This window comes from Contarinia nasturtii, unplaced genomic scaffold, assembly GCF_009176525.2.
Source record: "Contarinia nasturtii isolate CC-2019 unplaced genomic scaffold, AAFC_CNas_1.1 Cnas_scaffold_1037, whole genome shotgun sequence".
NCBI classification, from domain to species: Eukaryota; Metazoa; Arthropoda; class Insecta; order Diptera; family Cecidomyiidae; genus Contarinia; species Contarinia nasturtii.
The window spans coordinates 5,118,370-5,129,307 of record NW_022198383.1 but is presented as its reverse complement, the minus strand read 5'-3'; positions in this window follow the sequence as shown (position 1 = coordinate 5,129,307).

The following is a 10,938-nucleotide window of genomic DNA, read 5'->3' as shown; positions in this document are numbered from 1 at the left end:
CAGAATATCTATGCAAATTAGGATCTAGTTTGTTTTCATTTGATTTATCACTTAACCATATCCATAATGAGAATGGCGTTTTCGGTGAGATGACTATTTTAAGTCGACCGAATAGAAATCACATCATCGATCAACTTCAAAGACCATTGAAGCGGACGCGTTAATCTAACAGCAATGGTATCGTTTCATTTTGTTCGATAAATATCAATGGGTTAGAAACGCAGGTATCTGTTTTTAGGTAATTCGAACCGTTTGTAGAGCTTCAAATCGGTATGCAACAATAGTGCATGATTTGGAAAATCCCACCGAGATTTAATATATCGTATGTTGAAACATTTATACGAATTGCACTGTTTCCATCGTGAAAAGTGTAAGTTTCATTGTTTGTGAGAAGAGAGTAAATGCGCTAAAGTTCATTGCCAAACGTGTAAGTTTTCTTTGCTTACACAGAAATAATAACAAATATATGCGTGTACAGATAAAATTTCACTTTTTTCCAACATGTTTTTCGCATTTCTCATGTTTTTGACACTAATTACAAATGTTTTAGCCAAACAATAGAAATCATTTATGCATCTGTTTGCGTGTGGCATTACACATCAAACGGAATCGTAGAAGGAAAATACACTGACAAGTGTATTCATTTTTTTATGGCGTTCGTAATAGCGATAAATATGAATATGAATAAATATTAATTAGATTGCAGCATTGTGTGACTGAATTGAGGGTGTCGTTGTTGTTGAGTTTGTAGGTAACAATAAGCCAATAAGCGTCGTTTGTTCCCTCCGTTGATTGGATGCATCTGCATCCAAATATAGAACACTTCAGCTTGATAGAACAGGGGTTCGAGGTTTGTTTTTTATTTTATTTCTCTTTTTTTTTCAAATAATAAAAAACTGACCTTTTTGTTTCGGATTTAAAGAAATTGTAACACCGACCTAGATTACAGACGTCGACATGAGAAGCAGGTAAGTGGTAACAAAGCAAGGTGGAAAAACCTAATGGCATTCAGAGTGGATGAAATGATTACCGTTCATCCTTTTTTATTCTCTGTTAGAAATAGTTGCGTTGCAAGTGGTGGTTCGTGCAGCTGTAACAGCTGATGATGCATCGATAGCAGGTTGTTAGTTTTGAACATTAAGTAGTGAATCATGATTAGAGTAATTCAAAAATGAATCTAATTCATTTTTATATTCCCTGTCTGAACCTGATTTCTTCATTTTCCGTCAATCGGGGAATAGATCGGTATAATTACAACATCCAAATGAAATGCAGCAAAACGGTAATAATTTCAGTTGTACGTCATATGCTAACAACATACGCGAACACATCGAGTACTTATTAAACACAATTTAATTCGTTTGTCACTCACCTTGAGCTTGAGCACGCTCAATTTGTTTCACATAATATGGTTGGTATTTCGATTATCGCTTTCAGGTTTTGATACGCCAATAATTGAAATTTATTATAATTAGACTATGAGAAACAGTACCAATTTCAAGTATTCAACTAGGTAATAAATACTGGGTGACATTTTTTTTTTCTTCTCAACACCTCTTTATCGTTTTAGTTCTGTTGTGAAACTTATGGGAAATATATAATAGTTCGTTGTTGATTGATTTAATACTTATTACCAGTTTTTCAAATGCGACGTGGGCTCAAATTGGAAACAATTTGATTTATTTGTTATTGCCTAAGACGGTTCGTAGGTAGTGCAAAATCAACACCTAAGGACATATTCAAAATTTTAAAATTTATTCATCGATCGAATGTTATTTGTTTATTTAGCTCAGAATTTATGTTTATAACACTTCTAAACGAAGACGACGACAATTGCAATGACAAATCAAATATATTTTTTAATTACTCAAGATTATGTGAGAATTTGTGCGATGTTGTCACAGAAATGCTGTAAATAATAAATGAAAAACCGAAAATAACTCCACACAATCATTTCTCATACGGGTTCACATCGGCTACCAGCGGCATATTCGCCTCGCCTTTGATCCGAAAGAGTTGATTTTCTGCTCAATTCGTATATCACACATACGAAAATTAATTGTACACTCTGGCATCAAAATCTGCCGACAATGCATGTTCTCTTTCAAAAATTGAATGAAATAAAAGGAGCAGAAAATATTCAGAATATGCGCTTGATCAGGTTTGATGATTTTGCCGCTACTGATCGACCCGTTCGTTTACTTAACGAAAACATACACATCGAATAAAATACTTCTGAAATAAGACACACAGAGAAAGAGAAAGAGTGAGTGAGAGAGAGAGAGTAAGATAAAATACAAAGCTCCTTCAAACAAATTCCATTTGCGAAGAGCAAGTAAAGAGCGCAAATACACTCGAAAATCAATGAGTAAATGGGTGAAAAGAAAAGGAACAAAGTGCACGTGATTCTGTTTTATTACTGATGATAATATGCTTGTGGTTCTGATAAATCAACACAAGAATATATACGTATCTCAAAGTTGGAGCGAAAGGTGACTGAAGGCGATCGAAAACAAAAGGCCACAAACAATTCAGTTGGTCATTTTTCATCGAAAAAATGCTCATAAACGCATCCGACACACAACCGAATCCTTTGCCAATTCACTAAAATTGAAATTGAAATGTGCTCTTTGAGAGAGAGTAAGTGAGAGAGAGGGAAGAGACGATCACGCAAAAAAAAGTGCAAGAAAAATGTTTATTTTATTGTTAAACTGAATTGCAATGATGCGGCTGCTGTGGAGATAAGCGAGAGAGCGTGCGTAACACGAGGTGAAGACAAAACTATATATACGAAATGTTACTAAAGGTGAGATGTGAGATTTTGAACTGTGTGCGCGCTTCTTTACTTTTTATTTGGTTTTTTTGTTGTTGCATTGTGGTTTTTGCTTTTCGCCAATCGTTCCGGTTCGCATTACCAATGCAGCCAGTAATGTTTGTGCGCCCGCGCGCTCATACACAATAATATTTGGCCCATTAGCGTGATATGCTTTGTAATGTTGCCGATCATGTACAAAGGCATAAAAAGCAATGCCGCGCGCACTCTTCGTTCTTTCTCAGTCGCGCCCATTTAAGTACTTACCAAATTACACTTACGTTATGTGTGCACGGACGCTCGCTCTTGTATAACTCAGTGGCGAACAGTGAGTCGATTCATATGGATTTTATAAACCAAATGCAAACATACCCACAAAGAAAAAAGAATTTTTGGTAATGATTGTGCACTTTTTACCATTACCGCCGCACATCGCCAAACTCAATATGGAATTCAATCGATATGAAGGAGCAGAAATACTTTCCGTCCAACAACAGCCCATTAGTTTCGTTTTTGAGTGAAAGAAAAAAAAGACTCTTTAGATTGCGTCTTTCTTTTGCACGTCCAACTGCCGATGATGATTAAGTCTTTGTAAATTACAATCCATTTGATGAGGTTGATTTTAAAGGTGTTTTTTTCTGCTTGTCCGCAAACCACTTAGTTACAATAAGTTGACGGAACAGTAGGCGTTCGAAGCCATTAAGTGTGCGGCTAAAAATGTACTGTGCATTTTGAATGAATATTTTATTCTAGGCGGTAATTATTTATCTTACGCGTTAATTATTATTCCGATCACTAAGCAAAAAAAATCGAATAATGTTCTAACATTGTTTCAGATCAATATAAGTCATTTTTATTTTACCCATTTGGAAGGTTGATGTGCTTTTATACATTTTTCTCTTACTTTGTAGAGCATCGACCAAATCAATTTATGTGTGTATAGTTGACTTAGATCAACGGCAATAAAACACACACATTTATTTCTCTGTTTCCCACTGATCTCTGTGTCATTCTTGAGATGCTTAAAGTCCACACAAAGTAATCTCATCTTAATTTCACTGAATATCACATGTGAGCATTTGAATGACATTTTTCATAATTTGAATACATACGTTTTTTTATAATACAAATGGGATTGTGTCGTATTTTATTCCATGGGTTTTTGCGTTTGGAATTGGTTTTTTTTAAATGTAGTCATGTCAAACATGAGCGAAATTGACAGCCACGACATCGTCCCGGATCGAACATTTCGAGTAAATAAATCTCTCGTATTAATTTTTTTGTTTGAAATCAGGTTTATGGTCTTGTTTTTTCAATTTCTCTCTTTCTTTATTTTACTGTCTTTCGGGGCGAAGCTTATTATTACAACAATTTTGGATTATAATTGGTATGCGATGCACGATGTTCATTTATTACTTATATTTTAAGAGATTGTCGTGTTTTGTCCGGAAGACACTGTTTGTCGTTTTATTCGAATATCTTATTTGGCTGACGGTGTTTTATTTCATTTTTTTTCTCTTTGGATGCAGAGACAAAATCTTTATTTTGTGGCATATGCAAATGAAATCGTGAACTCTGAGTAATGCCATGCGAAAATTGAACAAGTCGTACCAACACAAATGGATTTTGATATGTGTAACCTGTATAATAAAAAAATCAAATATTGTATTTGATGCGAAGGCATGGAATTAAAGTTGAACGTCATATCGATATGTGATGCATTCAAATTCCACGAATTACTGAAAACGTACAATGATCCGATCAAATAAAAAAAAATAAGACATTCAAGAAGAACATAAATTGATTATTTTTACGACAAAAGAGCTAAATTGCATCGAATCACTAATTATGTCATTTTATGCTTTTAAAACAAAGAAATTATTTCACGTTCATAAAATTAACGTTCAGACGGCAAAAGACAAAGAATCACACCGACCCGAAATGTTGAAAGGTAAAATAAAATTTGGTGTCCATAATTTACACATTTAAACAACACATGAATTTAACCAAGTGAAAGAAATCAAAAGCGGACCAATGACTCTGTGCTATATCTAAAATAATGAAAGTTCAATGAAAGCAACGAAATGTGAAGGGAAACAGCAAAACTCCAAGGCCAGGATTTTCTATTCTTTTCCCAGTCCATTTTTTTTAACCAAACGGGCTTTCTTCATACCTTCTAAAGGGGCCACCCTACGAAAAATTAATTACCAAAAAAGGTCTCCACATTTCGACAATATTTTAAGGGGTAATTTCTCCAGAGGAGTGTAATCCGACCCATCAGACCACTGGCCAGAAGCTATGGCTTGATTGGGTTTTCGGATATAGAAATAGTGGGTATTGTTGACATCGATTGAATATGAATTGAAGAAAATGAGAAAGACGGTGTGCTTGCTGTGCACCTTAAAGAAATGAGAGTTGGGTTCGCGGCATCTTTTGAACGCAAAACCAAAAGAAAATACATAAATGTATTATGCAACAGGTTTTATTGAGCAAAAGACAGTATCATTTCGTATAATGTAATGGCTTTTGTTATGTATTTTCCGAATGTTCTACTGTTCGTTTTTGATGGTGACTTTGTGGTTTTTATGTGTTTTTTTTTCTTCATTTTATTGAATGAAAAATTGAGAACGAGAGCGACCAAATGACTGAACTGATCTTTTTTTCTTTATTTCTTTGAATGGTAAGTGCGGTATGTTTCACGGTAAAACATGTGAGACCATAGTGCTTTGTTTGTAGATTATTGAATAATAATATTAATGTGAACATAACCGAATAACCAAAGAGTGCATCCATACCGATTCTGGTTGTATATAATGCAAAGGCATGCATTCGTTTCACTGTTGCTATTGCCCCGGCTGAACGGCAAAATCAAGAAAGCCACACACTATTATCATATTCCAAAAAGGTGGCCGTAATTGTTGTTAAATGTGCATTTGTATTTCACCAGAGAATAGATGTGTGATGTATACAACTATTAAGTTGAAGATGAAGGCCCGCGTGATCTAGTTGTGTATTAGCACTTTCGGCACAGACATAAAGAGCTTCATCTCATTTATCAGCCAATTGACAAAGAGCAAACGGTGAACGGAGCACAAGTAGCTATTGTTTGCAAGCAATGATTTGGAATCGATTACCATTTTCAAGTGAATTGAAGCGCGCGAGCTGAGCATGATGAAGAAAGGCCATTTCACATAAATGCCGCTATCGTTGTTGCTATTGAAACTACACGGTTGCATTCAATTGTGATCACCATTTGCGTAAATATCGCAATCCAATAAAAAATTAAGTTCAATTGAAAATATGCCGCCAACTCAAAAATCTTCACTGTTCACCGAGACTATTCTATTTTATTCAGCAATCATTAGGTGAAGGCTCGCTTCTTTTTTCTTCTTCGTTTCCATAACAAACTCTATTCAAATTGAAAAATTTAATGATTTCTTACGGCACCACATTTCAACCATCAGCATTCGCTAAATAAAAAAAGAAACTTCAAAATCACTTTGAAATATTTTGTTTTTGGTCTTGATTCGGAATAAATATTGAACGATTTCGATATTCATAAATAGTGGTTGTATTGTGTCGCGCGTACGTCCGCTCTTTGTTTCTTGCAAATTAAAACGGTGGCAGAAAAAGGAAACGTTAATCTTTTGTATTGTCCAATATTTTCTGTCTCTCTCTTTTGCTCTGTCTCTATGCCGTTTCTGACATTTATTGAACGCGATTCGTGTACAATCTCGGCATTTGGCCAAATAAAAAACAGCAGCAACAACAACAACAACATCTTGCAGAGAATCCAGTCTAGAGCAACAAAGCAAAACGAATAAATTATTTAAGTGAATAGTTTTTTTTCTGCACCCTTCGTTCGTTCTGTTGTCTTATTTGTGAAATGATGAAACTATTGTGTTCATGCGTTCTGTTTATTTTTCATTTTCTTTAAATAATAATACTCATGATTCTTGAGCATACATTATGAGCTTCCGAATTTTGATCCGAAAGAAGAAGAAAAAACGCGTGCTTTGTTGTCGTTGCACAATATTATGCGCTTTTTTTTTCTTTCAATGCAAGCACATAAAAGACACCGAATAAGAGCATATCCAGATCCGTTGTTTTTTTTTCAACTCAATGGCGAATGCTTACCCTGTTGCAGTCTGCTACTGTATCACTTTCGAATCGGTTTTTGCGCTCTTTCTGTGTTCTCCAATCTCTGTCTTTTCCACTTGTTCCTTTATTTATCTATCGATTTCAATTTTACGCATACTTTGAGACGACTGCTCTCGAATGAATGGCAGACCGAAAATCGCACCAAATAACAAAAAAAAACCAAGAAGGTCATATAAATCCTGAAACAACAGTTGCATTCAGACTAAAATCTATTCGGCAGCACATACTGAATTCGATGTCATTTTGAGTTAATCGTATTTGTGAACGGAAAGGAAGAATCCTAAATAAACAAAACAAAAACCAATGAATCACCGCTTGAAGTAGCTCCTTATATACTCGCTTAAACCACTCAGTGTCAAGGATGTATAGCGTTGAAGGGAACAGTAGACGGATAAATTTTCGTTGATTTCCATTTTGAATGGACGATGATGCCGGTTGGTTAAAGAAAATGTTCAGCGACAAAATCAATTGATGCATTCATATCTCTCTATCACTCGTTCCCTGGCCGCACCAGTGTTAAATGTTGAAAGGAGGTTGCAGTTATGGCTTTTTTCACCGCTTTGCCGCTTACGTTTGCCAAACGATTTGAATGAAAACAGTAGCCACTGTTGAAAATAATAAACTGTCGGCGGTGTAAGAAAATTGTGTGGTCGCGCGCCTGATTACATATAACAAGTACAACAATAGACAGCATTTGATCAGAAAACGAAATCGAATAATAATGCACGGTGCCATTGTTCGGATGGGCGCGTAAAGGCAACTGCTAAATTGAGCAGAGAGCGGCAGAGGAAGAAGGAGAATGCGATGGAGAGAAGAGAGTTCGGCTTTTTCGATACTCGAATTTATACAGCAAAACGACCTTATTTGGTTGAGCGACAAAAAATTATTAGTGATACAATATCGCGATGCACTCTTATTTGCAATGAGCAATCGCACCGAGTGGCAAAAAGAGTGAGCGAGATAAAAGCGAAAAACCAATGCCATTTTTAGTATTGTTATAATATTGTTCCAATGTTCTTATTTTATATACCATTCCCTTTGATGTGTGCCGCTATGACCGTGCGACACACAGAGCGATCGATGCACAATTCATTCTGAATGTTGAACAAGAACCAATGAATGCACAATGGATCAATCGAGCCCAAAAAAAATCCAAATACAAAAATTGAGTAATTAATAGTGGTTGAATGAAACTGAGGTGGCGACCGGCCGATCAACTTTTATATTTCAAATCAACAGATCTCGAGCAATTTTATTACGGTTGCGATAGCAATCTGAGTGAAAAGTCATTTAGAAAAAAGACTTTGAACTGATATCGCAAGATTAAACAGATTAGCAATAAACAAAGTAGTAGCAGCAATAAGTCGATGCCGCTATTGCCCATAGAGGTAGGCGCTGCCTTTCAATAATCGCATTTCCTTCTATTCCTTTTTTACCCTGTAGTTTCTTGGGCTCTTGAGCAATTTATATGAAATTAATTTATATTAAGGATTGTGTGGAAAGGCTTCTCTCTTCGTCGTCTTGTTTTTTTGGATGGTGAAAAAGCGTGGCCGACTCCCAGGCAAATGACAGTGATAGAAAAAACAGACCGAGAGAGAAGGAAAGAACGATCAAACCGTCAGAAGCAGTAAAATACAAAAACGAACCAGATAAGTGAACTATGCCTTTGATGATAACCGACCGGTGTACAAAGAAACCGGTAGCGCATATTTGAAATTTCATTTTCCTTTATGCTTATGCTCCTTTTTTGTGTGTGTGTGTTTTGCATCTCGTTTTATCCACCACACAAACCCCGGAACACATACACGCATTTCGATACTCTCCGTCTTGTTTATCTTTAGCGCTCGCTCAAAAGTCATCTCAATAGCATCGTTTTTATTTGTATTTGTGACACAGACGATGGCGACGACCGAAGTTGATGACGATTTAGCCGATGCATACGCTCACGCTCATTCAAGCCAATAATAATAACAACAAAATCAATAGACCCAACAACAATCAAAAAAAGGGAATTGAATAAGAAAATCGACTCTAGCGATAATATTACAGAAGCAAACTTCTTTTATATGTAGTTTTTTTTAAATAAATGAACATGAATCGATATGGCTTATTCATGTGTGTAAGAGCTTGATTAAAGTAGTAAAGATTCAATAATAAAATAAATCGGTTGATGGCAGTGAACAATTCGAAAAAGGCTCCTATCGTATGAATCGCATGCAAACACAAAGAAAAAGGTAAATACTTAATGATATTACGTGTTGGTCGTTGGGAAAATAAAATCAAATGAATTTGGTGCTGAATTGAACACCGAATAGAGCGATCTGGCGATTGATAGACGATGTCAAAGAAAGAGATTTGTCGTAAACTATGGACGAAAGATGCATTGAGCTACCGGATTTAAATGTTTTCAATAATTAAGATATTATCAGGTTGGGATACTATTGTCGGCGGCCGGTTTATTTTCATTTTGATCATTCGGTGCATTATAAAATGACGCGTAAATAAAAGATATTCGAATTAAGATCGTAGTCATTTGATTGGATGTATGTATAGTGACTTAGTGGACGCCAAATATATATATATTCTTCCCACAAACAAACGAGATTCGGTGGAAATTCTCTTTCGCCAGCAATCTCTTTCTCTTTCTTTTATTCGTAAATCTATTTGATATCGCTTTGTTGGCATTAACGTGTAATTGCCGTTTTGAAAATGCAATTTCATTTTGAAGGCGTAATTTTCTGTATACACATTTCGCACCCAGCAGCTGCATTAAGTGCCTTCAATTAATAGATTCCTTTTTTGAGATTTATCTTCGTTTGATTCGTGTAAATATTTTCTTGTTCGATAAATTTTTGATAGAACGAAGCGCTGTGCACTGAACCGTGTTTGTTACGTTTTTTTTTCGCTTTTGTCTCATCGCTGTGCACAATGCCAACAACAGTGCAATAATATCCTTTTGCATTTTCGTGTTTTACGTGCCAAACATGTACGGTTCGAATGCGCGAGATGCATTCAATTCTCTCTTTGTAGTAACCGCATTGGAGATCGTTTTCTCACATTGCAGCCGCACCAACGTAAATACCAACACCGGACGATGTATATATGCAACGAAGGTACTTCTCGGACATTCATTTATTTTATTTGGCTTTTGTGTATGTGTGTGTGCGTGTGTTTTGAAGGTGCAACAAGAGAATTCATTCAAACAGAAGCACTTTACCTCTCTAGCTCTACGTTACCGCTTTGAACAACAATTTGAAATCAATTAGCAGAAAGTCAAATTTATTAATTTATAATACGTTTATAAAGAACGATCGATGAAAAACGATTTGTGGAAGTTGAAATCGTTTACACAGCTTTTAACTTCGTTAATTCATGTTTTTTGCTTCTTCTTCTTTTATCCAATTTTTTTTTTGTTCGCTTTGAAGATTTTGTGTTTCATTTTTTATTTTGGCCATCATAAAAGTATACTAAGTAGAATTTTATTTTAATTCAATGTCTTCACTTCTCAGTATCGCTGTCCTTTTTCTTCTTATTCTTCTTGATATCCGGTTACGATTCATTAGCGCCTCTCTTTTGTTAATATTAAAAATGAGTATGTATACACGCATTACTAATTATGGTTTATAACTGTGTCCCAAATGAGTGTAATCAGGTGATTTTTATTTTAATTACATTGTTACATTTTCGGAAAATAAGCCGCGTCCTCTGACCAAATCAATTTATGATCGACTCCGTTTCGTTTTTATTCGAAACGGATACCGAGTATCTTAAACCATATTTTTACAGGAAATTCACTTAATTTATTGATTTTCAAATTGGGAAAAGTGCAAAGCGTCATTACTAAAAGATCACTATCTGTGGCTTAATACATGCCAAAATCATCCAAGTTCATTAACAAACCAATTGGCTGTACGATTCAAATTGATGATCGTCGCCAAAAGTCCGCAATTGCAATCGTCCATTAA